Source organism: Balaenoptera musculus, chromosome 13 (genome assembly GCF_009873245.2).
Source record: "Balaenoptera musculus isolate JJ_BM4_2016_0621 chromosome 13, mBalMus1.pri.v3, whole genome shotgun sequence".
Classification (NCBI taxonomy): Eukaryota; Metazoa; Chordata; class Mammalia; order Artiodactyla; family Balaenopteridae; genus Balaenoptera; species Balaenoptera musculus.
In genome coordinates this window covers 88,236,065-88,255,393 of record NC_045797.1, presented here as the reverse complement: position 1 = coordinate 88,255,393, position 19,329 = coordinate 88,236,065, and the positions used below count along the sequence as shown (strand labels likewise).

At 46.3% G+C, this 19,329-nt stretch overlaps 1 protein-coding gene across 1 annotated transcript in view; it reads left to right on the top strand.

Moving 5' to 3' along the window:
- DCDC2C (doublecortin domain containing 2C) overlaps positions 1–19,329 on the top strand; it is a 155,579-nt gene that overhangs the window by 114,688 nt on the left and 21,562 nt on the right.

Below are 19,329 nucleotides of genomic sequence, written 5' to 3'. Positions count from 1 at the left end.
ACAATAAGACTGTTCGCTCACGATTATATTGATGAATCCTGCTTCTCTGCAAGACAGGCACAGGCTAATTGGCCTTGTTGTAACAATTACTCAAAAGAGAGATCCCTCTTCTTAAATGACGTCTAGCCCCGAGGAGGGCCTGGGGGGAAGGGCGGCGGCTCCCTTTGTTCTTGCATGTGACCCCCCAGGGACAGTCTCCTTGGGCTTGTGTCCTCCGGCTTTTCAGGGAGGTTGGTTTTCCTAAATAAAGTACGGAACACATATTTCTTCCCAATTATATTTCATCTCCAGCCAGTTTCTGACAAGACTACTGTTCACCTTTATTTTTCCTCTGTGTAGTGACCTAATCATGGGAAGAAAACACCACATTTGATAGTAGTAACTGTGATTAAGATCGCGTTTATTCAAGGGGCTTGGCCTGAGCAACAAGGTAGATGGTCATTTACCAGGATGAATAAAAGCAAAAGGAGATAAAAGATAAAAGGAGGGAAGAGCAGGTTTGGGAGGGGGAAGGGAGAATTAAGGGCTCCATACATGTGGACAACACCAGCAGATAGATGCTGAATCCCTTCCCTGACCGTTTTTCATGTCTACATTGACCTTGACAGAGAAATTTCATTTAATGGTCCCTGTTCTGTAACTCTTAATACAGTGAGGGAATACAAAAAAGAAGACTGAACTTACTATTCTCTCCACCAAACACTGAAACAATGATCTTTTCTGTCACCATCTCGATTGTGATCTTGTTTGTTTTTTATTTCGAAAGATCTTAGAAGTATCCAAAATGATACAGTGTCTGAGAGTCGGGCAGCCCCTGTGCGTGGGAGGATAATTGTGCTGCTGAACATGAGTTATTTTCTTGCCGTGAAGGGTTAAGATAAAAGCATCAGAGCAGCTCTGTTCAGCCCAAGAATTTCCTTTTGCTTAGATTCTGAAGAACTGCAGGTCACTGAGAGAGGTCTGTCCTTAGAATTCTCGAAGCTGACAGGTGGATGTCTATAGCCATGCTGAGAAGTCCTGTGAAATGAATATCAGCAGAGGTGCAATTCTGGAAAAAGGCTCTTACTTATTTGAGGGAAACTCTGTGTGGTTCGCAGAGTGAAGTGGGTAACCTATCTGTTAATAACTGTTTATCAGAGCCAAAGCTGGGTTAGGTTTGGTCCTATGTACTTAGGTCAGCAAACTGCGGAGGATTTGGCCACTCCTGCCCCGTGGTCTGTAGGTGGGGGTGGGTTGAGAATTTCACTAGTCCTGGTTTCATGGCCAATGAAAAATTAATGCATTTCAAAACCCAGCATGATATCACTAACACATAGTTTTACTTGAAAGAATTCAACCTTGTCTGAATTATCTTAAAAATCTGACTACAGTATTATAGTGCTGACATACATTTTATGTAGCATTGGACTTGTGTGACAATAGAGTAGGTAAAGTTTCATGTTGACGTGCATCATCTGTAATTCTGACCATTTATGGGGCAAACCATCATTCTATCAATTGCCAAGTAATAATTAAGTCCCACCTTCTCCCAGTCTCTAGTTGCAAGATGAAGGGGTGGGGTGTGGAAGAAAAAACAAAGAGAAGCGTGTACAGAATATCATTACTGATCTTGATGGTCACCAAATGTACCCTTTTTGTCCAGATGTTTTCTAATTTTTTCAAAGAATCTCTTTACAGTATTTCTAACTCCGTGCTCACCGGAATTCCTGGATTATGGTGATGTATATATATCGATGGTTAGTTAGCCCCCAGGCCCTTGTGGAACCCCTTGAGAATGCTTCCATCTCTGACAGCTTTTCTTTTGGCTGAAAGGGATCAGAATTCTTTTGGCAACAACAAAGGCCCGCCCACTACCTGGTAACTCTTTTGTGTATGTGGTCACTTTTTAGCCAAAAGGATGCAAAATCTTTCTGGGATTTTACGTTAATGATGGATGATGCCATAGTCTCAAGGTACAAGAAAATTGAAACTCTCTTGGGTCATTGAATTTTTATCAAGTTCCGATGATATTTAAAATATTTTCACATCATTTGCTTAATCTCTTGCTATGCCAAGAACATTTACGATTAGCCTCTGATTTTTAGCAGCTTTTTTTAGGTGAAGTATTTGTGGTTCATTCTTTTTCATAGTGTATCTTAAATAGATATGACCTATCTAGCCAAGATTTTAAAGACTCCTACATTTGGTGGTTTGTTTGCATTGCTTATTTCCACCTGCTATTTCAAATGGCTGAAAATCAAATGTGGAAAAATGCTTAGAAAGTGTAAAAGAAATGTTAAGTGACCTACCAGAATCATGTAATGCATTGTGTGAAATATTTAAAGGGTGAAAAAAAAGATAACCATAAATATGCTAAAAATGAAACTCTGACCTGAATGCAATTTTTAAAAATGTGTTTTTTGTTAACATTAACCTTTTAATTCATTTTACGGTGTCTGCAGCACAAAAATATTTCCTTAAATTGAAAATGATAGAATCTATGATACATTGTGGGCCTTACCACTCGGCACGGAACCCAGTTTGAGCAGCTGAACTGGTGGAAGTGGTGTGACTGTTCAACTCTGCTGATGCCAAATCTGGATAAAGATTATTCCATTGGCTTAAAATTTGTGGAATAATATCTAGGTTTATTATAATGCCATATTTTAATTGTTTTCGGTCAACTTGAGTGACACACACAAGGAATTGCATCCATTGGAAGAATTTTGAAACACTTACAGACCCGTGAACTGGCCGCCGATTCCGAGTACGGAACATTTCCATCAGCCCCCAAAGTTTCCTGGTGCCCTCAGTGGTCCATCTCCGTGTGGTCCACGCCTGGCCCCAGGTAACCACTGATGAGCTTTCGGTCACTAGATTGTGTTTTTATAAATGAACTGTACATCATGTATTCTTTATGTTTTGTTTTAGATGTTAAGTTTTACAATTGCTAATAAAATGTGTACTTTTTCAAAAAACAGTTATTTGGTTATGAACCTGCAAAAAGAACTCTCTTCATTAGATGGGAGAATGCGTTCGCTCTGCACGGGGGTCCCTCTCCCGACAATGTGTTCATTTCCTAGGGCTGCTGTCACAAAATACCACAAACTGGGTGGCTTGAAACAACAGAAAATCATCCTCTCACAGTTCTGGAGGCCAGAGTCTAAAATCAAGGTGTCGACAGGGCCACGCTCCCTCTGAGACGCTGGAGAGAATCCTTCATTGCTTCGTCCACTTCTGACGGTGGCCACCAATACTTGGAGTCCCTTGTTTGCGTCACTTCAGTCTCTGTCTCATGGGGTCCTCTCCTGTGTGTCTCTGTCTTTACTTGGCAACTCCTCTTCTTACAAGGACACCAGGCATTGGATTTAAGGTCCACTCTAATCCAGCATGGCCTCACTGTAAGTGATCACATCTGCAAAGACCCTGTTTCCAAATAAGGTCACATGCATAAGTACTGGAGGTTAGGACTTGACCATATATTTTTTGGGGGGACACAGTTCAACCCATAAGAACCAGTTATGTCATTGGTCCTAGGATTAGACATATCTTTGGGAATGCCCATTTTAAATGATACCATGTGGAAAGCCTGAAGACTGACAGCAGAGGTTTCAAGGACAAAAGGCAAGAAAGGCTATAGATTGAGTTCTTGCTGATATATAAAGATTCCAGTAACAGTAAGACTGAGGCCAGGAGTTCAGCTGCTCTGGACAAGCCACCTCTTCCTCCTGGCCCGCTGTCTCACAGTGGGCACTGCTGATGCAGAGCAAATCCCCCGTGACCCAGAGGCTGGGCCAGGCAGGCGATTAGAACAGACCCGTCCGAGAGGAAGACAATGTGGGAGCCACACGTACAATTTCAAATTTTCTAGCAGCCGCATTAGAAGACGTGAAATGAAACAGGTGCAATTAATTTTAATAATATGTATTGTATTTAACCTCATAGACCAAAGTAGTCTCACTTTCATGTCCAATCAATATAAAATAGGGGCGACAAATTTGACTTCAAGTCCAGTGTGTAGTTTACGTTTACAGCACATCTCAGTTTGGAGGAGCCATGTTTCAAGTGCCCAATAGTGACGTGTGGCAGTGGCTGCCATACTGGCAGTGTGGCATTACAGCGGCCATCAAAGTCTTGCTCTTTTGGGGTGAGTGACTCGTGCCATCTTTGGACGTCAGTGGCAGGACGCCTCAGTGCTGTGAAGGTTGAGTGTCTGAGCCGGCCTCTAACAGAGTGATGTATGGTGTGACCGTCTCCATCCCAGCGGTGCACCTGTGAGAAAGGAGGTACCATGATGGTGATGAGGAGGAGGAGGGTGAGGGTTTGCAGATAAGGAAATAGGCTGGGAGCATGTATATTGCTCACCGAAGTCATGCCTTTCAGAGACGGGGGAGTCTGGCCAAGGCTCATGCTTTCTTGGGCCTCGCCCACATCCTGCTGCCCTCTTCACCTGGGAAGTGAGGGGGAGGCCTGGATGACCCTTGACGTTCCTTGCGGCACTAGCACTGCACAGTGATAAGTGTTTACACCATCTTTGGCCCAAAGGCTGCACGAGCAAACATGCTGTTTGGCAGTAAGTCTTCCACGCTCACAACAGCTGGGAGTTTGGGATCTCTGCATTTCCATAGCTTCGGTGTTTGGCTGGAGGAATGATTAATGGTAAAAGCAGAAAACAAATGGTCTGAAATCCAGATACCTCAGCCAAGTCTCACATGGCTAGGTCCCAGTAGTTATAAATAATAAAATAATGACATCACTCTTCTCTGTGATCCAATATGGTGTGAAAGGAAAATAAATTGCTTATCATTTGCGAGTCCCAGCTATATTTTATGTTGTTTTACTTCTTCTCCATGTGTTTTTCTCAGTTGCTTCGACACGATGAGGTGTATTCCTGTCGGTTTTACCCCAGCGTTCAGCCTAGAAAACATTCCTCGCCTCACTTACAGATACGTTTAATTCCCTTTTCCAGTTGCTGCAAAAGCTCAGAACACAGTCTGGACTTAATCACCCTGATCCCCCCATGCTGGTGACAGAAGAGTGTGGGTGCCTTGGGGTTTAGGTACTGGGCCCCTGAGCCCTAAAAATGGAAACTTTGGAAAGTAAGCCCGGTGATGACACGGCTTAGGTAGAGAAATGCAGTCTAATGCACGACATTTCACCATTTACTTGAGTCTGGTTGAAATAGTTGATCAGACAGAGGAGCTGTTTGCTTTAAAAAGGCCCTAACGTCCTGTGGATTACTGAGTGCAAGTCTCAGCCATTCACCTGTTCATCCACACGACTGCATTCAATAAATGCCACCAAGTGCCAGGCGTGGGGCAGGTTTGGGGGAATCAGACCCGAATCAGAAAGTGTTTTTGACTGTCACACAGAGTGAAGTAAGTCAGAAAGAGAAAAACAATGATCGTATATTAAAGCATATATGTGGAATCTAGAAAAATGGTACAGATGAACCGGCTTGCAAGGCAGAAATAGAGACACAGCTGTAGAGAACAAACGTATGGACACCAAGGGGGGAAAGTGGCAGGGGGGAGGTGGTGGGATGAATTAGGAGATTGGGATTGACATATATACACTAGTATGTATAAAATGGATAATTAATAAGAACCTGCTGTATAAAAATAAATAAAATTCAAAAATTCAAAAAAAAAAAGCGTTTTTGTCTTTAAAGACTAATTTTTCTGTCGGTGGGAACGCACATCAGCAAATACAGCTGCCCTTTGGACAATGAGGGGTTGGGGTGCTGATCCTCTGCCCAGTCAAACAATGTGTATAACTTATAGTCACTGGCTGGTCTAAGTACCCGAGGTTCTGCACCGTGGATTCAACCAACTGCCGTTCCAATGGTGTAGACCTGTATGTACTTACTGTTGAAAAGAAGTCGCGTGTAGATGGACCCGTGCCGTTAAACCCATTTTGTTCAAGGGTCAGCTGTGCATGTTTTTGGACCTGACAGCTCAGGTGGGTGGGAAATGTGTGCGGCACAGTGCAGGGTTCCCTGCACGTTGACTCTTGTCATCCGCGCGTCAGCCTAGCCTCCCCTGCTCTCGCATCTTCTCTCCCTAAGATGTTGTGGAGGAGGAGCTGCGTGCCCACCTGAGACCCGGGCGGTGGTCCCCTCCTCCTGGGCGCCTTCACCACCCAGGTCAGGGATGGAGAACACCCGGTCTCGTGCCACTTTTCAAGGCAACGAGAGGACACGTTAAGGGTACAAAGAGGAGGTGACTTTCTGGGCTATAGAAACACCTTTCTGATATTTTTTATTAACCCCCAGCATTCTCACCTTAACACCGGGGCAGTTAAAGTGCCGGCCTCCCAGGCTTCGCGAGGATTGCGTGAGCGAGTCGGACGAGCACAGGCCCACGACCCACAGCGGGCGGATGTCCGTTTCCAGGATTCCCATCACCCGTGGCGCCCACCAGAGCCTTGGTCCTTTGTTGGAGAACAAATACGCTTTGCGGGCATAGGGAGAACCCTGAGAGGTTCCCAAACTGGAGGCAACTTGCCCAACCTTTTGTTAGTGGGACCGCTGGTCTGATGGAAGATGCAGAGAATCAGAGAAGAATTCTTTTGGTAGAGGTAAAGATTGGTGATTCCTTAGTTGGTGAATTATTTTGAAATGAAACCCTGATCATTGCTCATGACACTCACTTTACCTGCCCTCTGGGCTCGATGGTCGGTCTTAAGGTGCCTCAGACTAGGGTGCTTTAGGGCAAGACTGTTTGCGTCTAGGACTTTGCCGCAGGATTTTGGATATTCTATTAAAGGGAAATCTGATGCTTCCCTTCCTCGTGCTAATCCTGCTCATTGGTAAACTAGAGAAACTGGCTTCTGTAGGGACGCGTTATCCTGCGACCTCCGACCAACTCTGGGCTCATGGTTTCAATTCTGTATTGGTTTTAAGGACTTACATGAAAACACATACATAAGAAATCCATAAATAATATGGAAATTACTAACATAAACTGTTGAAAATCTTCCGAGTTCAGCCCCCTTTGCCACTTCACACAACTCCCCGGTGTCAAACTGGGCAGCAGTTTTCAGAAGTGGGCCTCATTGCAAGTACTATGCACCTTTCCTCCTTGGGTTCCTCCAGAGAAACATGTATTTGGATGGTTTTGGTAACTGTGAGAAATCTATTCATCTATTGGACCCCTATATGTTGGGTAATCATGTTCTTCACCCACCTTGTACCTGACCTTTAACTCATGAATACTTAAGTCCGTATTTTGATTTGCGTTTTCTTGATGATGAATCTTTCACTGAACTGGAAAACAGCAATGGTAGGTAATAGAGAATCATTTCCATGTTCTGGATACAGATCCTAGACCACGGCAATAATTAGTCTTATTGTTTTTAGAGTGATTGTGCTGAGTCGATGATGACTATAAATTCCTCTAAGGGCTGCGAGAAACTACAGCTAATGGTGTTGAAAGTGATTAGTAAACTGGAGAAGTGCAGCGGGATTGGTCTAATAACTGTGCAGCTAAATTAAGAAACGTCCTTTCTTCACCACCCTCCTTCTGTCATTTTCACCAAATGAGACGAGAATAAGGATGCCAGACGCCGAGGTTCTTAGAATTAACAGGTTCTAGAAGGAGCAATGCAGGTCTCACCTAGTGTGAGAAACTGGGATGGGATTTGTTTCTCAGAGATTTGGGATTAATCGCTGACTCCTTGCTGGTCCCTGAATACGCCATGTACTTTGCTCCCTCTCCACCTTTGCTCCTGCTGTTGTCTCTCTTGGGAAGATCCTTTCCCCCTTTCTTTGATCGAAACCCACGTACCTTCTGGAGACTCTTGCTTGTACTCCGCGGGTTTTCACAGAGCCTGTCTGACCAGGAGTGTGAATATCTTCTCCTGCTTCCGAAATCTTTCTCTCTTATTTCTACCCTGCCCGGTGGAGACAGGGTTAGAGCTGGTGTGAAGATGGGCATCCTTGGCAGGAGGTAGGAGTCACTTGCTCCTTGAGTGACCCCTCACGGTGCTCACACAAAGGAAGAGTTCTCAAGGTGTGTCCACTCCCATCACGCCCCCCTTTCCACAGTCCTCCTTATCTATCAGAGTCACTAGGACGGAAGGGGTCACCCATCCACCAAAACCCTATGACCTGACGATTGGTAGCTGATTCTGTTTCTGAAGTCCTTCTGATTTCTTCTGTTTCTAGACTAAATGAAGGGTGATTATGGAATAAAGAAATGGCAAGAAATCAAGGGAAATTCCTTCTTTTACCGTCATGCCAACCAGATAGTCTTAGAATAATTGTTCCCATTTGGTGGGATGTAAGCTCCACAACCTTGTGACAGGTTCACGTGGGGTAAATTTCACCAGGTGAATTTTATACTTAGAGACCAACCTGCCACTGTTGTCTGTTTTTAGCAAAGATTACAATCATATATATCTCATCTCAGGACTTTGTCCGTGGGATCTTATTATTTTTGAAGCATGTTGAGTATAAATATTTTTAACGCAATTGTAGATAATATCCTGGAAGGAGAAAGTATTTCTTCATTAAATGGCCCTAAAATGACTAATGATCACATGGAGGGAAATCTATCACCTAAAAATAGCTCTAAGGTTATTTTGGAAAGATATGTAAAAAATTAAGATGTAGAAACATAAGAGGTATAATAAGATGACATTAATAAAACATTTTTAAAAATCTTGGATTTTTATCTTGTTTTGAAGCCTCATAGCCTGTTTTCCTGGGATGCAGAGCACACAACAGGAAATAAATAAGGTACAAATAGATATCATATTTGGAAGAATGAAGAATTAGAGATGGTAATCTACAGTTTTCTAATAATTTCCATAGACTTTTAGAATTGAAATTACATACGCAGGAAGTAACTCATAGTAAATATTTCTTCTTTTCCTGTTTAAAGTAAGAAAGTGGGTTTGGGATCTGTTTTTGAGCCCAGGGAAAATTTAGCATTGACTAAAAATGGGAATACAGAAAGCCGGGTATCATCAGAAGCAGACTATTAAGTAAAATCATGGATAAGTTGATGCAAAATGAGATGGAATCAGAGGAAATGGCATTGTTGGGCAGGAAGTAGCCAATCTCTATTACTAGTTGGACCACCTAGGGAACAACGTTAAAAACTGGGGAGGGGAAATAGAAACCAACAAGGACCTACTGTATAGCCCAGGGAAATATACTCAATATTTTGCAGTAACCTATAAGGAAAAGAATCTGAAAAAAAATGTGTAACTGAATCACTTTGCTGTATACCTGAAACTAACACAATATTGTAAATCAACTAGACTCCAATAAAAAATAAATTAATTTAAAAAACTGGGGAGGAGAAAACCTGCCTCAGAGAGCAGTGTTGTGATGGTGCAGAGATGCGCTGGGAGCCTGGCTAGATCTCCACACCGCCGAGCTGCCCGGAGAAGACGTTGCCCCCCTCATCCTGCAGCTCCAGGAGATGCTCAGACAGTGAACAGGGCCCTCAGGTTCACACAGCCCTGGGGAAGCCACTTCTAGCCCTGCCTTGTGCACGTCCTCCGGGGCCTTCACCTGTGCAGAGACGTCACGCTGGCCTGCTGTCCTCGGGCCCAGCAGGGTGAAAGCGGTGGGTGAGGCTCTGTCCCGGCAGTTACGGGTTCCCAGAAGAGGCTGCTTTTGTGGCTGAGAGGAGAGGGGGGCAGGGCAAGCTGTGTGCATTCAGTGACTTGCTCTCATTGTCTGACACGTCCTCATGGAAGGTCAGGCACAGACGCAAGTCAGTCTTCTGGAGCCCAAGTCCCTTTATGCCTGTCGTGTCCTGTTCAACCCACAGGGGAAGGACCTGGCAGGCCTGTGGTCCAGGCTCTGTGCATCTTCCTGAAGAGCTGGCTGTTGGCACCTGCTGTAGCCCGGCCGTTTGCCTGGGGTGACAGAGTGCAGTGGTGACAGCCACTTAGATCCCGTTCAGATAAGCCTCGATTTGGTGGAGTCAGAGCCACCCTGGCGCGGCGAGCCCCCAGCCCTCCCCTGGGCTGGCAGCTGGGGTGGCAGCCAGTGTAGTGAGGGCTGCAGCCCCAGGTTTTTCCTGGACCCACCTGAGAACCAGCTGCAGTCACGATGGCCCTCTGTCCCCGCTCTGGTCCACGTGCTACCCTTCCTGGATGTGATTTCTGGAGTCGCCTCCTTCCGCGAGCTGAGACAGCACCAGTCACCTGCTTCTCAGTCCCAACCCCTGCCTTGCCTCTCTCATGGCCCTTACCTGTGGGATGTTCAGGAGTTAAAAGGCTGTACGTGCAGGAAATTCGTTCCGTGAGGGAGAGCAAGTTGAGGTAATTTGGGGCCCCAAACACCAGCATCGATGCCTGAACTCTATTCCTGGGGGGGGCCTGGTATTCATTGTCCTTTTAATGAAAGCCCCTACCCAGAAATCTGGAGAGTATTCTAGCTCTGGGGCCTTCAGTTGCAAACAAGCTATGCACAATATATCAGGAGGGTGTTTTATTTTAAAAAAAGACAAATCCTCCAACATTTCATGTGTAACTTATAAGTAGGTTAAACTACCCAAGTCCCATAGTGTCCCCTAGTTTCTCATCACCCACAAAGAGCATCTCTTGGCTGAAGAATATTCTCATCCTGGGATTGCCTCTCTGTGTCCCTGCAGGCTTGGACCTCTGCTGTGGGCAGGTTCTACTGCGTCTTGATGCCCCTAGAGCTGGCTTGTCCTCCAGGCTGGAACTTAAGGGAGGCTGTCCCCGTTTTATTGCCAGCAGGGCTGGAAGAACAGCAGGACGGTCGCGAGGCAGGTCCCTTTGCGTAGAGGGTCCCAGTCAGCCCCTCGCGAGTAGCCAGGTGAGGACCACCTCTGGGAGGGATGGAGGGCACATCTAGGGCATGAAGGCCTGGAAGGTCCTTTATTTCTTTTACTTCTTGTCACATACGTTTTAGGAAGCAGTTTGTTCGGTGACTGCTACATGGTCCTCTATGAAGCAACCACTAACAAACGTTGTGCTTGGGTTTTAGGGCGAAGGTCGTATTTAAATGCTTGCTGGGGGAGTGTGGCAGCACGTTGTCTGTTATTAGTGGGTATCTGCATGCACACGCACGTGCACATGCACAGTATGGTACTCTCACCATCAGAAAAGATCTTTCTTTGGACTGATTAGCAGTTTTAAACAAGGGCAGTGGTTCCAGAGTGGGCAGGCTTCAATAGGCAATATTTTATTGCTGAAAAACCAACTCTGGCCTAAACCTGCCCTAAAAGTCAAGGAAACTACAGCGAACACCTTTAGTTAATGACTTAAAAGGACCCCAGAAGACTAATGGTAGGACATAGCTTTCTCACACCCACCCTGTACCTTGCCCCACTTGGCATTTATAATAGCGCTATGAGAATATAATGCTAAGGAAGATCACAAATGGATTAAAGTAGAACACTAGTTCCTGTCGCACGTTCAGGGTCCGGAAGGGGGCGCATTTGAGCAGAGATTCGTTACAGATAGTGTACAAGGCCCCTTGGATGGGGGCTCACACAGGTTTGTTGAATGAATATTACATGCGAGGAGATGTGCATCACTGAGCTATAGACCTGATTCTTTTGAGAAATGCGTAGAAATTATTATCCAGGAGCTGCCGTAGAAAGCCATGGGCATTATATTATTACAATGAATAAGCAAAGTGTAAACACAGTGAAGGGTCATGTCATCCTCTGTGCCCTTAATAGACCTTGACCTCTGGATTCTCAAGGTTGACGCTCCTGCTGAAAGAAGCTGACTGCAGTGAGGGGCTCAAACACAGTTTTACACCCTGTCTGACTCAGTTCGGCCACCAGTGGGAGAGGTCTGCTGTGTACACGCTGCGTGCTGCTTACTCGTGACCTGGGGGTGGAGCAGAATGGTTAGCTTTTTGCATAAAGAGTTGGAAATACTAGAAGTTGTTATTTGAGTTCTCCCCAATATTGTATTTCTTCAACATAAGGCTATCCTTAGATGCAGCTCGCAGCGACTACTTCTGCAGTATAACTGGCAGAGGTCCACTCCTCCTTTCTCAGTTAGAGTCATTTAATTAATAAAGCACCCAGAGATTTCTGTGTATTAATTTTGTATTTTGCAACTTTAGCGAATTCATTGATGACCTCCGGTAGTTTTCTGGTAGCATCTTTAGGATTTTCTAGGTATAGTATCATGTCATCTGCAAACAGTGACAGTTTTACTTCTTTTCCAAGTTAGATTCCTTTTATTTATTTTTCTTCTCTGATTGCTGTGGCTAGGACTTCCAAAACGATGTTGAATAAAAGTGGTGAGAGTGGACATCCTTGTCTCGTTCCTGATCTTAGAGGAAATGCTTTCAGTTTTTCACCATTGAGAATGATGTTGGCTGTGGGTTTGTCATGTATGGCCTTTATTATGTTGAAGTAGGTTCCCTCTCTGCCCGCTTTCTGGAGAATTTTTTTTTTTTTATCATAAAGGGGTGTTGAATTGTGTCAAAAGCTTTTTCTGCATCTATTGAGATGATCATATGGTTTTTCTCCTTCAGTTTGTTAGTGTGGTGTATCACACTGATTGCTTTGCGGATGTTGAAGAATCCTTGCACCCCTGGGATAAACCCCACTTGATCACGGTGCGTGACCCTTTTACCGTGCTGCCGGATTCGGTTCGCTAGTATTTTGCAGAGGGTGGGTAAGACTTACAGCCTGAAGCGGGATGGCTGCGGTGTGCTCGGCTGATCAGAGGGGTAACTCCAGCTCCCTCGTCGTTTATATTTGCCATCTCCTTTCACAGTGAAGTATCCGAAGGCCCTGCTGGTGTTGAGGTTAAGACTCCCCTCTCTGTCCGTCAGAACTTGTCTGCAGGCTGCCTGCACAGAGCTCCCAGCCACGAAGCCTGAAGTTCAGTTGATCTTAATAGAGCTTTAAGTTCTTTGATCAGAGCCATTACTGTTGGAATTTAGGGTATAGTGTCACGATTTCAGTGAGGTTTTTAGCACAAGCGCTTCACACTGTTTGCATCAGGCAGAGAGACAGCCGTGTGGGACTTACTGGCTTTCTTAGAAAAAAGGAAGATAAATGAAAGTCCCGAGGACCAGAAGGCCTGGGGACTCTGTCCTGCCGCCAGGCCAGCCTGGGAGGACAAAAGCCGCTGCAACCGGCAGATGCGTCCCTCACTGGCCCTTGAGGAGACACAGACACTAATGAAATCAGTGAAGAGGAAAGATAAATAAAACAGCCCCCCATTACCGAGAGATGCCGTGAAGAAGCAGAGAAGGGCTGAAGGGGTCTCACAGGTGCGTCTCCCCCCAGAGCATCAGGGGTCACTTGAGAGGCGGCGGCCGCAGCGGAGCCCGCTCAGACTCGTGGTGGCCCGGTGACACCTCACCTCGGAGGCTCAGGCACAGGCCTGACTGGAGTGATAGCCCTGTTGCCGTGTGGTCAGGGAGAGAAGCGGCCTTTCATGTTTCTAGTAAGATCTGGGATCCAGTCCAAACACAGCCAATATTATAGGTTCAGGAAAAAGGATTTTGTTCAAGAAAGAGAATCTGGCCCAGCTCAGAGGCAGTGCCTGGGTTCTACTTAAAATGCCATGATTCTACGGGGGTTTGCTTGCTGAGAGACCACGGCACATTGTCTCCTGGTTCTCTGAGGGCGTGAGCGTGGCTTGTCCTGAGGGGCCACGAGTGTGAAACTGCGTCGCAGTGCACGACTTAGTGGGAAAGGAAAGGAAAGCAGCACAATATTGACTTCATGTTTACATGATACTATTTCTGTCTATGTCGGGTTAAATAAACTGTATCATTAAAGTGAACTGCATCTCTTACTCTTTACTTTCCGAAATGTGGCTCCTAGGACATTTAGGATTGTACCTGTGGCTCACGGGGTGTTTCTGCTGCTGGCACCGCTCCAGGGACACTTGCTTACTTGGATGGAGCTCAGAGGCTGTGGAGGAGGTTGTCCTGGAGGCGGCTCTCCCTCCTCCCTCCTTCCTTCATCCTCCTTCCCTCTCTTTCTCTCTCTCTCTCCCACCTCTACCCTCCCTCACTTTTTTCTCTTCTCCCCCGTGTTTTCCTAGGATCACCCTGATTCCTAACCCAGGCTAAGTGGACGGAATTTAATCAATGTGGTCGTTTATAAATCTCAGCATTTCCCAGCAGGGGTGTTGCTGGGAGGGCCTTCTCAGCCCTGGGGTTTAGCCTGGTCTGATGCGAGAGTCACCAAGGCTGTTGAGGGGCTGGGAGGGGCGGGGGTGGGGCCCTGGGGGGTGCTGGGAGGGGGCTGGGGAGGGGTTGGGAGGGGGGTGACCAGAGGGAGACCCTCCGTCCTCCACTTGCTCCCCTTATTCACAGATTGTCTGCTCTCCGTCCAGCCCTCCCGGGAGTCACTGAACCCCACATCAGACTTCCTTGTCGCATGCCCATTACAGAAGTTTTAGGAACTTCAAGGCAAAAATGAGAGTGTCAGCTGCGTGCCTGAGTTTCCCGGACCAGCTGTTAGCATTTTGCCTTAGAATTCAAGGTCACAGAAAACAGAACACGAGCAGACAGAATTGTGGTTGAATGGGGAAGTGAGTGTTCCTTCACTGATCCGTTGACTTTACTTTGTGTATCAAACCTTCTGAAGTTTAGCCAGTCTTTCAGTTGGGGTTTCGATATTCTGGAATCCCCAAACCTGCGTGAGAGTAGGGCTTTGGGTCCAGGACTTACTGGTCCAGAAAATGGTAAACTCCTTATAGGCAAAGAGAATATACTTTCCCAGTGATGTCTGCAGCTCTTAGCAACATTCCTGGTGTATACGGGGTGCTGAGTAAATGTTGGCTGAAAGGAAGCTGTAGTTAAGATCTGAGTAGTCATTACAGTAGCGCACACACGTAGGTCTCTTTTAGTGTAAACTTCTCTAAAAGAGTCGGGGGTGACATGCTATGGTTGAGGGACACCGTCTAAACGGCCACACAGAGTAGAAGCCGGCAGATTTGCATGTGATATTCGACGTGATGCCTTTGTGACTCTTCTTACCAGTTTTATCTGAACATATGCCCCCAGCAAAGGAACGACTGAAAATAGGCTTTTACCTCATCATCATATTGCAAAGCACAGGCATGAAATCCCAGGGGCCATCAGTAAGCAAGATGGATCGGGGAAATGAACCGTGAGATGAAAATGGAAACCCGGGACCTCCTCTCACAGTAGGAATTTGCTGTTTAATGTGAAAACCTAAATCACAAAGCAAGGGGCAAGCCTAGTAAACAGATCCCACGTCTGAGCATGCCAGCTTTGGGACAGCGGCCCCTGGAAGGCGGCTTAAGGTGGGCGAGTGAGTCGCTGCTCTGCCTGGGGAGCCCGGAGCCCTCTCCGCCTGCTCCCCCGGCGGCCCCGCCGGGGACATCCGCTCGCTGCGCGGTGACCCCGCACGTTGGCGGCAGTGACCTGCCCCCCTTGCCTTCCGGAGCCCCATTCCCCATAGTGCATCGACCCAATTACATCTTCCAAAATATAAATGAGCTTCCATTCTTTTCACTCAATACCACGGCTATTTACAAATGGAGGAAGTTCTTCCAAAGGTCATGACCTCCCGGTAGACTGTGTGACCTTTGGCTTTCTGCTGTCATTCCAATGTTAAGACCCCGTGGGAGTTCAGTGCCCTTTAAAGCACAGTGACTTTCTAATCCCTGGAGAAAGCTTGGCTCCTTTTTTTTTCTTTTCTTTTCCCCTTTCCTTTCAGGCAGGATCACAGCATTGTAAGGGATGCTGTGCTTTCAGGGTATCATTCTCTTTTTCTCCACATGAACTGATTTTTTTTTTTTTTTCTCACTCCTTAGATGGATGTTCCATCTGCCAAAGACATTTCTTAAAAGCATTAAGGTGCATCTGTGTAGTGTTAATTTTTGAAAATGCTTTGCCTTCTGGAACGCCCTTTCCTGCTCAATCGATAGGACGACCTTGGCTCAAAGGCTTGGAATATTTATTTCCTTGGGGTCTTTGTAGAGAGTCCATCACGTTACACGAGCACTTTGAAATTCAGTGTCATAGTTTACTCTCATGACATGAGGTCCGTCCTGAGTTTCAAGATTCATCAGGACAGTGGATGCCAGCTCATGATTTTTATGAGCATTTCTAAATTGTAGCTGAAAGAAAAATTTGATACTAAAACATATTTTAACTTACTTTTTACCAGTTACATTGGGATTGTGGTAGAACCTGGATGATAATTGTAGGGTTGGTACTGAATTACTTTTTTCTTTGGTCTGATTTTCCTGATATATATTATGTTGGTAATTCCTTGTTCGTGAACGAGGGGGAAATACTTTTTTCTCCACCATTTCTCAGAGAGCTGTTTTCCAGTCTGGTCAAGTGAATTAATGAGGGTCTGACCTCCATCAAGTCTGAATTTATGTGCACTCAAATGTGAAGACGCTGGAAAAAGACACAACAGCAAATCCGCATGCCAAGGCACGCCAGAAAATCTAGGGCTTGGTTTATTACTTCTAAAAAAGATAGATCGGGACTCTGAAAGTTAATCGTGTACAAACAGAGCATGATGCTAAATTCCCCTTTCTCTGCTTTTCCTGACTCAGCGGTTCCCAAAATCATGGGTCACAAATAGATTTTAGGTTGATTTCATTTGTATCTCTGCTTCCATCAAATTAAAATGCGACACCTTCAGTGCCGACGTTTTATCCTCTTTGGGGACCAAATCATGCACTATCATCAGGGTCTCAGCTGAGAGCCAAAGGGCAGGAACTTCCTATAAAGCGTGGTGTAGATGAAGGGTGAAGTAGTTTAGCACTGGAAATTATCTTGTAATCCAATCATTCTGGTTATTGGAAGGGTGGGAAAAAAATGTGCCCTTGAAATGAGCCCCTTCTTAATATCTAAGCATTAAAAACAACAGTTGAAAAGTCAGTTAAAAAACCTGTTATATACTTTAATTTCCTGTTTGAAATGGTGTGAAAAATAAATCAGTCGGTGGTTGGCGTGGGTGCAGGCTGCAGGCGGGGTGCACGGCTATGAACTTGGCACACGGGTGTGAACACGGCACGTGGCGCTTCACCCTTTCCCTCCCGTCTCTCAAACTTCCCTTCGTATTGCGTTTCTGGAATTAAAAATGTTCTTTGTTCTACATTAGCCTCTTATAGTCTTATAAGCATAATTACCAAGGCAGTTAGTGAAATTTTAGAGAAATGGAAATATTCAACTGTAGCAAATCTATTCTGCAATTTGCTTGCGTAGGGGTGTGTGTGTGTGTCTGTAGTTTTACATTTATGTATTTCTGAATAGGTTTCCCTGCAGCTTTTATAACCAAATGGCACAATTCTGAGACAAAAATAGGATTCTTTTCCTTTGCATAATTTTTATCATCCTAGGCACTTAGGGGCCTACACCTTTAATAGAAATGGCCATGAGCTTGTGAATGCAGGTGACATTCGTGATGACAAACATCACTTCATATGACCAATCCTGGTCACGCTTGCCATTTATATCAACCCGTAGTTTCTTCTTTATTTCTGTTGTTTTTCAATGAAACTGAGATGGCCTCATTACTGAGGGCTTCCATAGTAATTAGGGTGGGGAAAGAGGAGCCTGGCCACGTCCCAGATTCACAACAAGGGTGTTTGCAATTATCTGCTGTTTCTTCACTCGCCGAGGCCACACACCTGGGGGCAGGTGCGCCACGCCAGGCAATGCATCAGGCACGGACGTGGCCAGGCCTGGCCTGAGCTCCCGGGGGCACGTGCTGGCTTGGCAGGACCAGGTGGGCTTCTCTTGGAGAAATAGACACAGAATGTAAAACTTGGTCCACGCTCTTAGGTTTTGCTTATGTAGCTGTGGTCTGACTACTGATCTGTGAATACTATTTTGTGCGTTTTTTTTTTTTTTTAATAAATTTATTTATTTATTTTTGGCTGTGTTGGGTCTTCGTTTCTGTGCGAGGGCTTTCTCTAGTTGCGGCAAGCGGGGGCCACTCTTCATCGCGGTGCGCGGGCCTCTCACCATCGCGGCCTCTCTTGTTGCGGAGCACAGGCTCCAGACGCGCAGGCTCAGTAGTTGTGACTCACGGGCCCAGCCGCTCCGCGGCACGTGGGATCTTCCCAGACCAGGGCTCGAACTCGTGTCCCCTGCATTGGCAGGCAGATTCTCAACCACTGCGCCACCAGGGAAGCCCCCTTGTGCGTTCTTAAGGACCAGTTATGTGCCAAGCCTGTGCTGAGCATTGGAACCAAATTTGTAAAGTTGCAATGAGGACACAGTATGGGCACAGGTTTAGCTCAGGGTCTCAGAGTCTGCCTGGCTGGGTTCGGAGCTCAGCTTCACCGAGCTAAGATCCGTGCACCTTGGGCAAGTGGTTTCACCTTGCTGCCCTGTGTCCACCAGTGAGATGGAAGTGACAGCTGTTCTTTCCTCACTTTTTTTAGTTACACTAAGTGTAGCTCACTGCTAAGATTAAATGAAAATAGTGTCTGGCCGACGTGAGGGCTTCGGGCATGTTCTGTGCAGTCAGAGAAGATGGTGACGACCCACAGAGGAGCAGCCCTTGCGCGCCCCGAGGGCCCATCCTCAGCGTCTCGGCCTGTGCTGGGCACACGGCAGGGATTCACAGCTGTCTGTTGAAGGAAGACACAGTCCTTCTCTTGAAGAGTCAGGGTCTGTGGAGACGTCCAAGCCCGGCCTTTACAATGACCCGTGAAAACGACTACTCTTGCCGTCTTTTAGATGAGAAAATGCAGGTCTACCCCTCCTAGAATGTAAACTGAATGTAAATGGCAAGGATCTTGTCTGCTTTTCTTTTAAGCTCACGGATCCCAAGTGCTGACACAGAACAGTGTAGACAGTGGGTGCAGGTTCTGCTCCCCGACTTGGCGGGGACTCTTGCCAAGCTCTCTGGGCTCTGAATCCACATCTCCTCCCGCGACGCTAAGTCCCTGACCGAACAGCAGTGACGCGCAGGGTCAATGATGGTGAAATACAAGCGTTGTGACCTGCGGTCATTTTGCAATTTCCTCTTTCGACTTAGCCTTTTCCTGGGAAGAGTCAGGTGTCCTGACCTGTTCCTCAATCCCCATCCTCCCTCCCCGCACACACCCTCCTTAAATCAACGGACAAGATGTGATTGCCAGGTTCCTATGTAAATCTTCCCCATCCTGTCCTGTCCGTTCTCCCTACCTCCCTCTGTCTTTCTTGCTCCCTTCTTTCCTCCTTCTTCTCCCCTCCTCTTCCTCCTCTCATCCTCCCTCCATCCTGCTCTCTTTCTCCCTCCCTCCCTCTGTCTTTCTTGCTCCCTTCTTTCCTCCTTCTTCTCCCCTCCTCTTCCTCCTCTCGTCCTCCCTGCCTCCTTCCACCCTGCTCTCTTTCTCCCTCCCTCCCTCCCTCTGTCTTTCTTGCTCCCTTCTTTCCTCCTTCTTCTCCCCTCCTCT